We start from the raw sequence: 15,935 nt of genomic DNA, 5'->3' as shown, positions 1-15,935 counted from the left end.
AAAGCAAATGGAGACACCACAAGAGCTCGACTCCCTGAAATATTTAAAGCCAGACAGTAAAGTAAATCAACAGGGTTTTGAAGTAGAATGACCCTCTTCTTATGAAAACAAATAAGATGCATTGTCAAATCAGTGTTTAAATCCAAACATCAAACTTTCTGTATAACTTTAATTATGGGAACAAAATGAATAAACATACCAGTTATTAGAATCACATTAACTTCCCAGCATTTAAAGAAAGTAATTTCCTTTTCAGGAGGGATGAGGAATAGGAATTATTGTTGTGTTTTTATAATGGTATAAATTCACCCATCACCCATAAGAGTGAGGTAAACACATTGTGGGTTCATTTATTTAAAACAGGCACAGATATGCATGAATAGAAAGTTTGATGGTATCAGCAGCAGAGCTGTGCATGCTGTGCTCTGCTCACAGATCGCACGGAGGCTGGATCACGTGACGCACTTACTTTCTGGTGATGGCATGCTGCTGTCTCTTAAAGGCCTATTGCAACAATGACCGTTCACTTAAATATCACTGCATAATTTCTGTGACAGCTAATGAACTGGATTATCTACGAGATTAGATTGGGTTCGTCAAAGTGAGGGCTGGCATTACAGGAGCAGGGCTGCGGCAGTTCAAGAAGGCAGCTCACCACCACCTTCTCAAGGGCAGTTCGGGACGGGCAGTAAGTGTTGGCCTAGCTAGCCATGGCCACATCCTGTAAAAGAATAATAAAATAAAAGGACGCTGCTCCGGGTTTGAGACGTGGCGGCAGATATAAGCTTTGGAGGTCGGAGGCTGGAAGCTCCCTCATCTTTTCCTCAAAGAAGGTACTCTACCCCCAACTTTATTCCATAATTTTTTAAAAAATAAATTTAGAGTACCCAATTCATTTTTTCCAATTAAAGGGCAATTTAACATGGCCAATCCACCTAGCCTGCACATCTTTGGGTTGTGGGAACGAAACCCACGCAAACACGGGGAGAATGTGTATACACCATACGGACAGTGACCCAGAGCCGGGCTCGAACCTCGGACCTCGGAGCCGTGAGGCAACAGGGCTAACCCACTGCGCCACCGTGCTGCCTAACGTTGTTCCATAATTAAGACATTTTCTGAATCACAGATCAGTCAGGATGACTCAGTGAATGAGGCCAATCACAAATAATGCCATATTCTAGACCACTGTGCAGCGTGGATTGCGCCATTCATATTTAATTTGAGTTTGCAGAAATTAAGTTTATTTATGGCCCTTGTGTGTGACAATACATTTCAGGAGTAATTTGCCAAGCAGGAATGTTAATGCCAGCCTACATTTCCAAGGTAGAGAATATGGCTCTCTCAGGGAATACAAAGTCGGAAAATTATTCCTTTTCACTCCATCACTTACTGAAATACATATCCCAAAATGGAAAAAAAAGTGCTCTAAACACTATTATTCAGGCCACCGATGAGAGACTATTCCTAGATTGTATTTATAATAGGTGAGGAAACAATTAAAATAATAAATATTTTCCATAGAATCATCGGGTCCCTACAGTGTGGAAGGAGGCCATTTGGCCCATTGTGTCTGCACCGACCCTCTGATCGAGCACCCTAACTCAGCCCCCGTGCCCGCCCTATATCCGTAACTCCACCTGACTGTTTGGACACGAAAGGGCAATTTAGCATGGCCAATCCACTTAACCTCACATCTATGGACTATGGGAGGAAACCGGATTATCTGAAGGAAACCCACACAGACACGGGTAGAATGTGCAGACTCCGCACAGTCACTCGAGGCCGGAATCGAACCCGGGTCCCTGGCGCTTTTAGGCAGCAGTGCTAACCACTGTGCCGCCGTGCCACCCTTTTGAAGTGCCGATACCTTGCAAGGAAAAAATAATAATCATAGTGGAATAGTGTAGATGGGCTTTAGATTTGTTTCACAGGTCGGCGCAACATCGAGGGCCGAAGAGGCTGTATTGAGCTGTAATGTTCTATTGTCTATATAACTGTCAACCTGTCATTAATTGACGTGGCTCATGCGCAAACTCATAATGTTTTATGGGATTGCACTTTGCACCTAAAACTCAAATAATGCAGGTTCCTGGAAAGTGTTGGAAGTTCAGTTGTCATCTCCCATGTTATCCTGTAACCCCTGAAATTCAATAAATAATGCAAAAATATCAAGGTTCAGGTCCCATAAATTTCACAGTTCCACACTAAAAAATATAGGAACAAGACTCGGCCATTCCACCCCTTGAGCCTGTTCCACCATTCAAGTAGATTACAGCTGATCTGCATTGTAACTCCACCTACCCATTTGGTTTTACAACCCTTCTCTCATTGCCGAACAAAAAATTACCAATCTCTGTTTTGAAATGTCTGTTTGACCTCCATCCTCAAAAGCCTTATGGAGGAGCAGAGGTCCTTTGCCTAAAGAATTGATTCCTGGCATCGCATCTAAGTCAGGTCCCCACTTACTTTTCCAAGGAAGGAAATACAAGCCTAGCCCCTGAAACCAGCCCTCATAAGTGAATGAAAAATATGAATAAATAAATGTGAACAAGGGCAATTCTACATTTCTTTGATGGAGAATTCAGGACTGCTGTGAATGAAATATTTCAGACACGACATCTTAAGAACAGGGCAGCACGGTAGCACAGTGATTAGCACAGTTGCTTCATAGCTCCAGGGCCCAAGGTTTGAATCCCGGCTTGGGTCACTGTCTGTGCGGAGTCTGCACGTTCTCCCCATGTCTGCGTGGGTTTCCTTAGGGTGCTCCAGTTTTGTCCCACAGTCCAAAGATGTGCAGGTTAGGTGGATTGGCCATGTTAAATTGCCCTGAGTGTTGCAAAAGGTTAGGTGGGGTTACTGGGTTACGGGAATGGGGTGGAGGTGTGGCCTTAAATGGGGTGCTCTTTCCAAGGGCCGGTGCAGATCCAATGGGCCAAATGGCATCCTTCTACACTATAAATTCTATAATGCTATGAACAGTTCAAACGTACGGCTCAAACAACTCTCACAGGACAGTTTGTACAGATCATCCCACCACCCCCACATGAAGTTCAGTACAGCACTGTTGCAAACGTCGTCCAAACTGGTCACCCAAAGCACAAGGGCAGCAAGTGCATGGCAACACTCCGCCTGCAAGTTCTTCTCCAAGTTGCACACCATCCCGACTTGGAAATACATCACCGTTCCTTCACTAACACTGGGTCAAAATCTTGGAACTCCCTTCCTACCAGCACTGGACTGTAGCGGTTCAAGAGGGCGGCAAATCAGCACCTTCTCAGGGCAATAGCGTTGGGCAATTACCGGCCCAGAGCCAGCAAAGCCACATTTCATGAACGAATTAATGAAAATGTTGCATTGTTAAAATTTCACTTGAGGAAGGAGCAGTTCTCCGAAAGCTAGTGAGTTGAAACAAACCTGTTGGACTTTAACCTTGTGGTGTGAGACGTCTTACTGTCGTTAAAGTTTGGATGAGATGTTGAACCGAAATCGGGTCTGACTTCTCAAGTGGACCCTTGATCCCATTGAAGGAAAGTTAGTGGAGTCCCCTTGTATCCTGATCAACTTACCTCCCTCAGCAGCATCACTAAAATAGGGTCTTTGGTCGTTACAACCCCACTCTTTACGGAACTTTGCCATTTGAAAATTGGCCGTCGCATTTCCGATATTGCGACAGTGGCTCAAATTCAGATAAATTGTGCTTAATCAGCAATACGGTGACATTTGGATGACATAAAAACAAAGTATTCTTGCTTTTCTATTTGATTCCTATGCTTACATTGAAATCCTTGTCTCTCGAGCCTATTAATGACAAGACTTCATTTGGATCAGCTTTAAAACATGGAAAGGAAATATACAAATTTACAAAGTCATGTCCAGAAACATCAGAATGTTTGATACACAGCTACATTTATGAGCAACATAGAAGCTTTGTGCATGACCTGATAGCATAAGGCTGCTCTCCTACTATTGGATTAGCTCGTCTAATTCGGGGTTTGCAACTTGTAACAAAGCAACAGGTGGACTGGCCATGCTAAAATTACCCCGTAGAATCTCCGCTCCCGGAAAAAAAATGGTGAAGGCCGTCGTGAACTCGGCCGAGTTTCACGACGGCCTCGGAGGCCGCTCCTCTTACCGTATTCACCCCCACCCAGGGGGCTAGGAGCGGCGCTCCGTTATTCTCGGCCGCCGGGCCTTGACTACTGTGCTACCGTGCTGCTGGTGAAGTTACAGGGACTACTTGCATGCCAGACAGCAGAAGCCGCCTACAATCAGCGGAGAAAAGCAATGCCACAACCAATGGATCAGATCAAAGCGCTGCAGTACTGCCAGCTTCTAATCATAAATGGTGTTGGACAGTTAATGATTAAATGAGGAGCAGTTTTCTCAAATGTCACCATCTTCAATGATGGGGGGAGCCAAGCCCATCAGTGCAAAAGATCATTTGTAACGAGAAAGTGCTGAATGGAAGCGTCATTCCGTCACTGTCGCTGGATCAAAATCTTGGAACTTCCTCTCTAACAGCACTGTGGGTGTATCTGGACCAAATGGGCTTCAGTGATCGAAGGCAGCGGCTCTCCACCACTCTCAGAAAGAAGGTTCCTAATGGTGGGGGAGTCCAGAACTTAGGGGTCAAAGTTTGAGGATAAGGGGTAAACCTTTTAGGACTGAGGTGAGGAGAAATCTCTTCACTCAGTGTGATGAATCTGTGGAATTCACTATCACAGAAAGTAGTTGAGGCCAAAATGTTGTGTAATTTCAAGAAGGAATTAGATATAGCTCTTGGGGCTAAAGGGATCAAGGGATATGGGGGGAAGGCGGGATCAGGGTATTGAACTTAATGATCAGCCACGATCATAATGAATGGTGGAGCAGGCTCAAAGGGCCGAATCATAGAATTTCATAGAATCATAGAATTTACAGTGCAGAAGGAGGCCATTCGGCCCATCGAGTCTGCACCGGCTCTTGGAAAGAGCACCCTACCCAAGGTCAACTCCTCCACACTATCCCCATAACCCAGTAACTAAGGGCAATTTTGGACACTAAGGGCAATTTATCATGGTCAATCCACCTAACCTGCACATCTTTGGACTGTGGGAGGAAACCGGAGCACCCGGAGGAAACCCACGCACACACGGGGAGGATGTGCAGACTCCGCACAGACAGTGACCCAACCCGGAATCGAACCTGGGATTCTGGAGCTGTGAAGCAATTGTGCTATCCACAATGCCTCCCCCTGCTTCTATTTGCTATGTTTCTATGTTTCTGAAAAGCAATTAGAGATGGGCAACAAACGCTGGCCTACACAGCGACGGCCACACGTGGTGAAAGAATAACTTGCTTTGGTTTGCGTATTCAAGCTCATTCAGCTAATATTTTCCATTTCTATCAGCACTCTCCCTTGAGTTACAATGTGTGATAAGATCATCATCGCAATGCAACAAAAGGTGGCTTGGAGCTATTCAGTTCTAACCTTCTGAAGAAACATTCATTGGCGCATTCACAATAGACGTAATTACTGTAATAGTGAAAATGTAAATATCTTGTCACCAATTTGACCAGTGGAAGTGAAGGGAAGTGAAGAACCAACCAGATGGTAACACAAGTACAGCTGTAATTATATCAAGACTAAACTAACTTCACGAATAAATATGTTTTTAAAATGTTCTACTTTGATTGTTATTGCAAGTGAGTCACAAATGTTGAAAAAAATAACACTAACAGGAGATAATAATTAAAAGTGCCACCCTACTCCCTTGAATATGACTGCATGTTGGATATAATCTATCTGGTGTGGTTTTGCTCCCAACTGTGAATCACCATGGGACTTGTTTGTTTTGCTTTAAAAGGGTTGTAGGAGTTTGAGCTCTTGTTAAATGCTAAATGCCCTGACTACTACCCATATCCAAAATATATTCCGCAGTGAACCTGGGCTGGTTCATAATGGATGTCAGTGTTTACTATAGCAACTCAATGGGACATTAATTAAAAATACTCAAATGATCTGCTCCAAAACTATAAATCAACTGCTCAGCAGACATGAATGAGCTTTGGTTATTTTACTTTGAAACTCACATCGTGGATAGCCAGAGATTTTGCCCCAGGGCGGAAATGGCTGTCACGGGGGGATATAATTTTAAGTTGATTGGAGGAAGGTACAGGGGAGATGTCAGAGGTAGGTTCTTTACACAGAGAGTGGTGGGTGTGTGAAATGCATTGCCAGCAGAGGTAGTGGCGTCAGAGTCATTGGGGCATTTAAACGACTCTTGTACAGGCACATGGACAACAGTAAATTGAAGGGGTGTAGGCTGGGTTGATCTTAGATTAGGATAAATGGTTGGCACAACATTGTGGGCCGAAGGGCCTGTACTGTGCAGTACTGTTCTATGTTCTATGTATGTTTAACAATGTTAAAGGAAGACAGAAATGTGTCAGCCAATTTGCACAGAGAAAGGTGCATCAGACAACGCTGAGATGATGAACAGATTTTCTTTTAGGTTTTTAGGAGGCATAAACATTGATCAGGCCACTCCTTTTAAATAACGATCCTTCACGTCCGCTCAGCAGATTAGGATCTCAGTTCTCATCCAAAAGTTATGTAAGAATGATTTCATGGCACCAAGACCAAAGTTGCCATTCATTCATTTTGCTGAGTAAGCATCTTGGAATTCCTTGCCAAGCAGCACTGTGGGGGCATCATCAGCACCCTGAAAGACAGCAAAGACCATCAGCATCTTGTCAGAGAGACCAAGAATGGGACATAAACGTCACTTTGCCAACAATAATCACACCCCAAGATCAAATTAAACAAGAGACTAGGGTCAAAAGACCAGGGTCACGATCGTCATTGAAATCAACGTGTTTCAAAACAAGAACTTGAAAATGCTGGACAATCTCAGCAGGTCTGACAGCATCTGTGGAGAGAGAATGGAGCTAACATTTTGAGTCTGGTTGACTCATTGTCAAAGCTGGAGAGAACTGGAAATAGGATCAGATTCATACAGTTGTGGAGGGGTATGGGGGGGGGAGAGGAGCAATGGGGCTGGAGGGGAGGGTCAGCGATAGATGGAGATTGACAAAGCTGTCTTAGACAGAAAGACAAAGGGAATGTATATGGTAGTCATTGTGTCTCAGAAGGGTGCTGATAGTGGCACATTAAGAGTTCAGAATGTGTTGGCATGGTAGCACAGTGGTTAGCACTGTTTGTTCACAGCGCCAGGGTTCCAGGTTCGATTTCTGCTTGGGTCACTGTCTGTGCGGAGTTTGCACGTTCTCCCCGTGTCTGCGTGGGTTTCCTCCGGGCGCTCCCGAAAGACGTGTAGTTAGGTGAGTTGGACATTCTGAATTCTCCCTCTGTGTACCCGAACAGGCGCCGGAACGTGGCGACTAGGGGCTTTTCACAGTAACGTCATTGCAGTGTTAATGTAAGCCTACTTTCGACACTCATAAAGATTATCATTATAATGGCAGACAAAGGTAAGCAGTGTATCAAAGGACAACTTGGAACGGGGAACAGGTGGTTCTCGTGGGGTGGGGTGGGGAGGGGAGACAATGGTGAGGGAAAATCAGATGATGGAAGAAATGAAAATAATTTGAATGAAAGAAAAATGGGATGAAGATGGAGGAGAGAGTTCACAGCCTGAAGTTTGTTTAACTCAATGTTAAGTCCGGAAGGCTGACAATGAGTCATCCAGACCCGCAAGGTTAGCTCCATTCTCTCTCCACAGATGCTGTCAGACCTACTGAGATTGTCCAGCATTTTCTGTTTTTGTTTCAGATTCCAGCATCCGCAGTAATTTGCTTTTACATTAGTGTTTCAAAATTGTTGTGTGATGCAAATGCGACGGGAAAGAATAATCATGTGAATAGATTTTGATTAGGATGGCACATAAAAAGATCACCGGAAAGGAAAGGTAGCGAAATGCCCTCCCATATTGAAACATTCAACATGATGGAAAAGATTAATACAAATCTTGGAGGTACTCTCCATTAAAAGGCACTGGACGTGGATTTCCAGGTCCATTTGGCAAAGTCCATCGTGGCGATATCGCGAGAGGGCCATAAAGGGATTTGCACCAGCAAGATTTCAGTATGAGATTGGTGACACTGCAGTGCTGGAGGGCACTGATGTGGACTGTGATGAGGGCACTGCCAGGGTGCAGTACCGGGGGCCTACCTTTATCTACTGGCTGAAGGGGGGGGGGGGAGAGGGGGGAGAGTGAATGGCCCCAGATATCATAGAATTGATCATAGAATTTACAGTGCAGAAGGAGGCTAGTCGGCCCATCGAGTCTGCACTGTGGGTCGGACCGAAGCTTGTAGGGCACTACTCCATAGCCTTGAAGGGTTGGAAGGGCGTTCAATCTTCTTTTTGATCAGGGTGCCTTTTGAAGGTTGCACACACCACCCCCCCCCCCCCCCCCCCCAACATTTTTGTGAAGCCGGGCTTGCCAGCCCCCCGCCAGATAACAAGCGCAAACTGTGCCCCCCTTCTTTCTTTCCTGACATAATGGCAGAAGATCTGGATGGAAGATCTGGCTGTGATTATGTAGAGAAACACACCAATTTTTAGTCAGAACCTGTCACTTAGCCATTATTTTTGGAAAATTCAACCCGATATGTCTTTTGAAGCTTCAGATACTAGTAAAAAAAAAAATCTTTTAAAATCACCGATAATTGAGAAATCAGATAAATATTCATAACTGCTAATAAATGCATATCCACGACAAGAAAACTTTGAAAGCTCAACAAGTACTTTATGTTAATGATCATCAACCATCATTAAGTTCAACTTTATTGTCTATAAAATGCTTAATCATAGAAACACTTCCAGTTTCTGACTGGTCCAAAGTCAATTAATACCGTTTGTTCTTATCTCTGTGATGAGTGTTCAATATTCATTTCCTCAGATTCTTCAGGATAAGGCAATCATCATTTTTGGAATTGGAATAAGAGGCAAACATGATCGGTAATGAGACATGCAGTAAAGAGAATCAGATACAGCCTGTGGAAAGAAGGGGAATGACTCATTGCTTTGAAGTAATTATTAACATTTGAGAGGACATCTTCATTAATGGCATGGTCCTGGACAAAACCATGTCTGGTTGTTGCATACAACGCCGAGAAATTGGTTTAGAAAAAAGTCACAGTCAACCGGAGCTGGCCAATAACCACACCTTTGACACACCAAGTACACGATAGAAGGGTGTTATTCTGTTACAGCTGACCATTTCAAATGTCTGATGCATGATGTTTCACTTTTTGAAATGTGAGACTTCACAATGGGTTATGTTTTCAATCTCAGCTTTGTAATGCCTGAGCAGATGGAAAGCAGCCACCTATTCTCATTGCTATTCTCATGGCAGCACGGAATACAGGGCTCTGCTGATTGATGGTTAGGGATTCAGTGTCATTCTGGCAGCACGGTGGCACAGTGGTTAGCACTGCTGCCCCACAGCGCCAGTGACCTGGCTTCAATTCCGGCCTCGGGTGGCTGTCTGGGTGGAGTCTGCACGTTCTCCCCATGTCCGCGTGGGTTTCCTCCGGGTGCTTCAGATTCCTCCCACAGTCCAAAGATGTGCAGGTTAGGTGGATTGGCCATGCCAAATTGCCCCTTCGTGTTCAAAGGTTGGATGGGGTTACAGAGATAGGGTGGCGTTGGGCGCCTAGGTAAGATGCTCTTTCGAAAGTTTGGTGCAGGCTCAATGGGCTGAATGGCCTTCTTCTGCACTGTAGTGATTCTATGACTGATCTGCAACCATAGCTCTAACGTTGTTTTTTTTTTGCAGGTGGATGCCATTCGGCCCATTGAATCTGCACCGGCCTTCTGATAGTGTACCACGCCTAGGTCCCCTCCCCCACTCTATCCTAGTAACCCCACCTAACCTTTAGACACTAAGGACGCAATCCACAGGCAGCGTTGTGCTCTCTCTCGAGTGCGGTCGGCCGGTGAATGCCAGGAGTGGCCTTTCGCGGGTTTGCCGGCAGTCTGTGTGTCTCGCTGCATCCACCCGAGTCCCACGAGGCGTCCAAATCAGAAACACGTCTCCAACAGCATGACAAAACGACACTCCCCGAAGCCGGTTTTAACCCAACTTCAGCAAGCTCGCCCTGGATCCACCGGCCTCCCCAGGGAGGCTGCAGCCAGGCGCCGTTCAGCACTGGTTCACAGAAACGTGCAGCAGGCAAGATGGCATCCAGGGGGTCTCCTGGGCTATCGGAGAGCCTTGGGTGGTCACGGTCAGTACAGGGTGGCTCTCTGGCTCTCCCGCTGGAAGATGGGCACCTTGGCACTGCCCAGCTGGCACTATGGCATGGCCACCGTGGCACTGCCAAGGTGCCCAGGTGGTAGTGCCAAGCTAGCAGGAACACTTCCCAGATGCCAGAATGGCAGTGCAAGGGTTCCCAGATGATGGGTTTGCTCTTGTGTGACAAATGATACCCGCTGAGGTAATGGCTGATGACGCCAGTACGGAGGCCTGAGACTGATGTGTGTGGTGATATGCATCACTGTAAATACACAAGGGGTTAATGTAAATACATGTAGACTAGATAGACACGAGAGGGAGCACCAGAGACATGGCACACAGACATTCAACTAAGAGGCCAGTAAGATAGGACACGACCAATGGGCATTCACGCCACGCACTGAGGTGACACTACCACAGGGGGTCATTACACCAACCCATATAAAAGGACACAGCACACATGCTCTGTCTCTTTCAGTGGAGACACTCAGTGAGAAGACAGGGTTGATTTGGAACACATCACACCCACCACCTGGATTGTAGCAGACTGGTTAGTCAGTCTGAGCAACTATAGCAGGATTAACAGGAGAGTCGAATCCAAGTAGGAGAATCGTTAACAGTTTAATAAACGTGTTGAAGCTATCTCGAAGTCTGAACCTTCCTTTGTCAGAGTGCACATCAAGGAAGCAGCTTATGCTACGTCAAGAGCATAACAAAACATGGTACCCAGGAGTGACCTGTTTAAATCCATATAGTTACAACTCAGCAAACAGTGACAACCAACGACAGCAGCCAGGCAAGATGATGTTCGAGATTCCGGTTCCACAGCAGCTCAGGTACCAAGGTAATCTCAGTGAAAACTGACGTACGTTCAGGCAGAGATTCGAGATCTACCTGGTAGCGTCCGACCTAGATGGTGTGGCGGATGCAGAGAAAATAAAGCTTCTACTTACCATCGCGGGTCCAAGAGCAGCTGAAATCTTCCAAACCTTCAAATACTCAAAGGGGCAAAACGAGAGCGTCTTCCATGCAGTCCTGGACAAATTCCAAGAATTCTGCGAGGAAGATACAAGACGAAAAGGTAAAAGAGGTGCCAACACTCACCACAAGGTAGGCTTGCAGAAACAAACGGCAGTTTTGATTTGCAGCCATCTTGAAAAACGAGCTGCACATGCCCAGTTGCGCGAAGACCGCACAGAACAGGAATGTCCGTTTGCGCATGCGCAAGAAGCTGCGCATGCGCAATTGCGAAAGAGGCCCCAAGTAAAGGAACAGCGATCTGCGCATGCACAATCGCTTCCTACGACCTACGTCACATGGCACTTCATGGCGTCAGAGGCCCTGGACCACGCCCACTTAAAGGGGAAATGTCCCAAAACACAGATAAAAAATTTTAATGCCTCAAAACCAGATTCCTTCACTTGGAACAACAGCACAATGCCTGAAATTCGACCAGTAGCTGAAAGTAACCACCGCAGAACCCTGCAACAAGCAGTTCGCACCACCCAAAGAGATGATACAGTCCTTGAAGACTATGACTCAGACCTTGAATTTTTCTTTGGACATCACGAGCCCAATGCCAGCTCCGACACAAAACGTGATGATACAGTCCTAGAAGACTACGACTCAGACGGTGATTTCATCTTGGGAGGTGGCTAGCCCAGTACCAAATCCGAACCGTAACTAGAAGTGTTGTACATTGAAGACCCCGACGACGAGTTCTTCGGATTGGGGAATCCTCAGCCCAGCATATATGACATCCCGACTCGTGAGTGCAGGATTATGCTGCGGCCTGACGCCAAGAGACAGAGAGCGGTACAAGCCCACAGAGAGTGGCCTGCTGCCACACAGAGAGCGGCCTGCTGTCCCACAGAGAGCGGCCTGCTGCCACACAGAGAGTGGTCCACGCACTGCGAACAGTCCCCGACTCCACACAGAGAGTGGTTCACGCACCACGAAGGGCCTCCACACAGAAAGCGATGACAGACTCCACAGCGAGACAACTGCACATCTCCACACAGAGAGTGACTCCAGTGTCACAAGCCTCCACGATAGAAGCAACACAAGACTCCAGACTGCAGTCCTTGCATGAACAAGAAGTGATGACAGTCTTCACAGCGAGACCAATGCACGATTCCACACAGGGAACGCTGCAAGACTCCACAGAGGGAGTGACACAAGCCTCCACAGCGAGATGGTGGGCAGACTCCACGATTGAAGGAACGCAAGACTCCAGAGCGCAGTCCTTGCATGAACAAGACCATGAGGGTCTAGAAACTCCTTTGATCAACCAGCAGCAGACGATGCAAGTCTGCCACGCTCAAGTGAACAGCAAGAAGACTCTGACAGTCTACCCAGCTCCTGTGACCAGCAAGAAGACACTGAGTCTCTACCCACTGTATGTGAGATAAATGACGACGGCATTCCACTTCCCATACAAGAGGTGCAACGTGACAGACCTCAGCTAGTGTATACAGAGGCACTCGACAATCACACTGAGACTACTGGTGATTCCCGTGACACCACGTTCATTCAATCCTCATCCGCTCAAGCCTCTCCACAAGCAAATGCATTCCTGAATGTTTGACTCCGGACGGGGACCATCAAGAAACGTCAGAAGATTCAAGTGAACCTGCAATGACTCCGGACGAGGAGTATCGACAAGCCAAAACTGACTCAGGTGAAACAGACCAGACTCCAGACGGGGAGCATCGACAAGCCAAAGCTGATTCAAGTAAGCCAGACATGACTCCAGACGGGGAGCTCCGCGATCTCAGTGACGGCACGCTCAAGGAAACAGCAGATGCCACAAAGCACGCTGACAAGAGTAACTGTGTGAAGGACTCGTATTATCCACAGAGTGTGGTCCTTGAGCGCAGCAAACACAACAAAACCAACCAACACAACAACAACATCAAAGACAATAACAGGAAGCGTACCAAAGGCAACATCGTCGACAACAAGCACGGCAAAAACAACACCAATGGAACCATGACTGGTACATAGATTATCATACAATTTACAGTGCAGAAGGAGGCCACTCGGCCCATCAAGTCTGCACCGGCTCTTGGAAAGAGCACCCTACCCGAGGTCAACACCTCCACCCTATCCCCATAACCCAGTAACCCCACCCGACATTAAGGGCAATTTTGGACACTAAGGGCAATTTATCATGGCCAATCCATCTAACCTGCACATCTTTGAACTCGGAGGAAACCGGAGCACCCGGAGGAAACCCATGCACACACGGGGAGGATGTGCAGACTCCGCACAGACAGTGACCAAAGCCGGGAATCGAACCTGGGACCCTGGAGCTGTGAAGCAATTGTGCTGTCCACAATGCTACCGTGCTGCCCATGAGGGACACTGTTACTGCTCAGCTCAGTACAATGACATACCATGGCAGGACGATACATCTTACCAATTCACGTTTGCTACACTACCAACAGGCAACCCAGCTTTCAGGACAGATGCCATCAAGAATTGCTACCATAAGCATCGAAAAAACTCCAAATCAGTCAATGAAGTGATTTGAACACTTGAATACCTCCTGATGACCAAACACCAGGACACTGACGGCGTTCACAAGGGAATGACAACGTCACCATTGACACTTCTATACCTGACCATATAAATTCATGAACTATTGGACTCATAACTTTTATTTTGTATTGTCTTATCTTCAAAGTCATTGGAGCTATTATTTGGTCTTGTATACTATTGTATAGTCATCACAGTCATCATAACTTGTATATAGCATCACTTATCTACCTGTTTTTGTTCAATTTTCCTTAACACAGTACAGAAAATATGTAACATGAAAAAAGGGGGATGCGGTGATATGCATCACTGTAAATACACAAGGGGTTAACGTAAATACACGTAGACTAGATAGGCACGAGAGGGAGCACGAGAGACATGACACACAGACATTCAACCAATAGGCCAGTAATATTGGACATGATCAATGGGCATTCATGACATGCACAGAGGTGACACTACCACAGGGGTGCATTACGCCAACCCATATAAAAGGATACAGCACACATGCTCAGTCTCTTTCCAGTGGAGGCATTTAGTGAGTAGACTCAGTCTGAGGAGCTATAGCAGGATTAACAGGAGAGTCGAATCCAAGTAGGAGAATCGTTAACAGTTTCGTAAATGTGTTAAAGCTACCTCCAAGTCTGAACCTTCCTTTGTCCGAGTGCACATCAAGGAAGCAGCTTAAGCTACGTCAAGAGCATAACAAAATAATGTGGAGACGCGTCATAATAAGGACCATGTTGTTAACCGTGCTGCCATCAAGCTGTGCATAGGACTGCTCAAAATGTGGTTCTGATGCCTGGTCCGCTTTGGTGGTGCCCTGCAGTACACTCCCCAGAGGATTCCCCGATTTGTGGTGGTCTGCTGTGCCCTCCACAACCTGGCACAGCAGCGAGCTGACATGCTGGAGGAGGAGGAGGGACATGTGGCCGTGGCATCGTCGGAGGAGGAGGCAGACGAGGACAGGCTGAAGGACGGGTTCGAGGAGGAGCCAGAGGATTGAAGGCAGGCGGCAGCAAAGATCTGACATGCTCGGAGAACCAGGGAGGCCCTCATCGTCATCAGATTCTCATAGGATAGGGTTGTATCCACCAGCTCAACCTCCCCTCATTTCACATAAAACAGGCTTTAATAATGAACATTTTACATTTTCATTCCCCCTAGCTACAGAGAGTGAATCCCACCATTGCCCACTCAGTGTTCCTCACTCTTTTTAATCTTTTGTGGTCTTGTGCTACGTCTAGGTGTCTTCCACACCCTGTGGCATTTGGATCCCATGGCGAACAACTTACTGGTGTCAAAGGTGTCGCCATGCCACCTTGTTCTGCCAGCTGCTCTTGAGATGCGTGGGTGTCAGGGAGGGGGATTTGGAAGAACTTGACACCGCCGTCGACTCCTTGGTGACAGGCTCCGGGTTGGCCTCCAGGCCTTCCTCCTCCATGACAGTGCCCATAGGGTCTTGGGGTCTCCATGGGATGAAGGGGCAGCTTGAGTGAGCTTCAGAGGCCTCTGAATCATCTGGCACTGCCAGTTCCTGTGGCTCTCCATAGTCTGCATCATTGTATCGATGCCCTCAGCAATGGTCCTCAGTGATTGCGACATGCTCGGTAGTGCCTCAGTAATGTTCACCTGTATCTGGGACATGTCCCTCAGTGACCGGGTCATGATGTCGAGGCCCCCAGCCATGGTAGTCCTGGACTGAGCATATCTTGGGCACCACCACTGAAGAAGCATACGTCTTTCCCCAAGCTTTCCACTGCAGTCGCCACCCTAGCAGTGTTAGCCTCAGTGCCATACATTGTCAGCACCATCCCCATCACCCAAAAATTTGGCTCCTCCAATCAGCTATGCCGTCACTGAAATGTCACTGGCATCCTCCCCCGAACCTCACGGCTGTGTCCTATCATCTGCATCAGCTCAGGGAGAACCTTGTCCAGAGGCTCGGCATCTGACTGGAACACAGCAGAGTTCCTGGGATCCAACGGACCTCCGACGGCTGACTCACTTGGATGGTCCTGCCTCCACCTGATGTGTGTCAGCAGCTCTGTGGTGCTCATCAGATTATACCCCAGATGCCTGTCCATTCATGTCGCCCATTGAAGTGTGTGTCTCTGCGCTGGTGGGAGTGAAAGCTGTGAAGCCTCG

Source organism: Scyliorhinus canicula, chromosome 14, assembly GCF_902713615.1.
Source record: "Scyliorhinus canicula chromosome 14, sScyCan1.1, whole genome shotgun sequence".
Classification (NCBI taxonomy): domain Eukaryota; kingdom Metazoa; phylum Chordata; class Chondrichthyes; order Carcharhiniformes; family Scyliorhinidae; genus Scyliorhinus; species Scyliorhinus canicula.
This window is presented reverse-complemented; position numbering follows the sequence as displayed.